General features: G+C 43.6%; 1 protein-coding gene across 1 annotated transcript in view; it reads left to right on the top strand.

The window, feature by feature from the left end:
- Nucleotides 1-328, top strand: part of CSUI_004174 (heat repeat-containing protein) — a gene marked incomplete at its 3' end in the record, with an annotated part of 7,043 nt that overhangs the window by 664 nt on the left and 6,051 nt on the right. The window lies entirely within an intron of this gene.

The following is a 328-nucleotide window of genomic DNA, read 5'->3' as shown; positions in this document are numbered from 1 at the left end:
CCTGTCTTTCTCTATCTCTTGCTTAAATGATGAATCTTATCCTTGTCTGTTCTATGGCTCGTGGGCCCTCCCTCTCGCTTTGCTTCTCAAGACTGCTGACGTGCAAGAGAGTCTTGACTCTGAGCCTACATTTGCTACCTCTCACGCACTCCCCAGATCGTCTATGTAAACCGAAGATTGAGGGATAGAGATAATGAGAGAGGGAAGCAAGTCAACTTGCCTCTTCTGTCTCATCTAAATAGACAGAGAGATACATACATAGATCGATAGATCTTTTCTATGGCTTTCTTACGAAGAGATCTTCACTGTCATACATCTTCTTCTCCTT

Source organism: Cystoisospora suis (genome assembly GCF_002600585.1).
Source record: "Cystoisospora suis strain Wien I chromosome Unknown contig_1917, whole genome shotgun sequence".
NCBI lineage: Eukaryota > Apicomplexa > Conoidasida > Eucoccidiorida > Sarcocystidae > Cystoisospora > Cystoisospora suis.
This window is presented reverse-complemented; position numbering and strand designations above follow the sequence as displayed.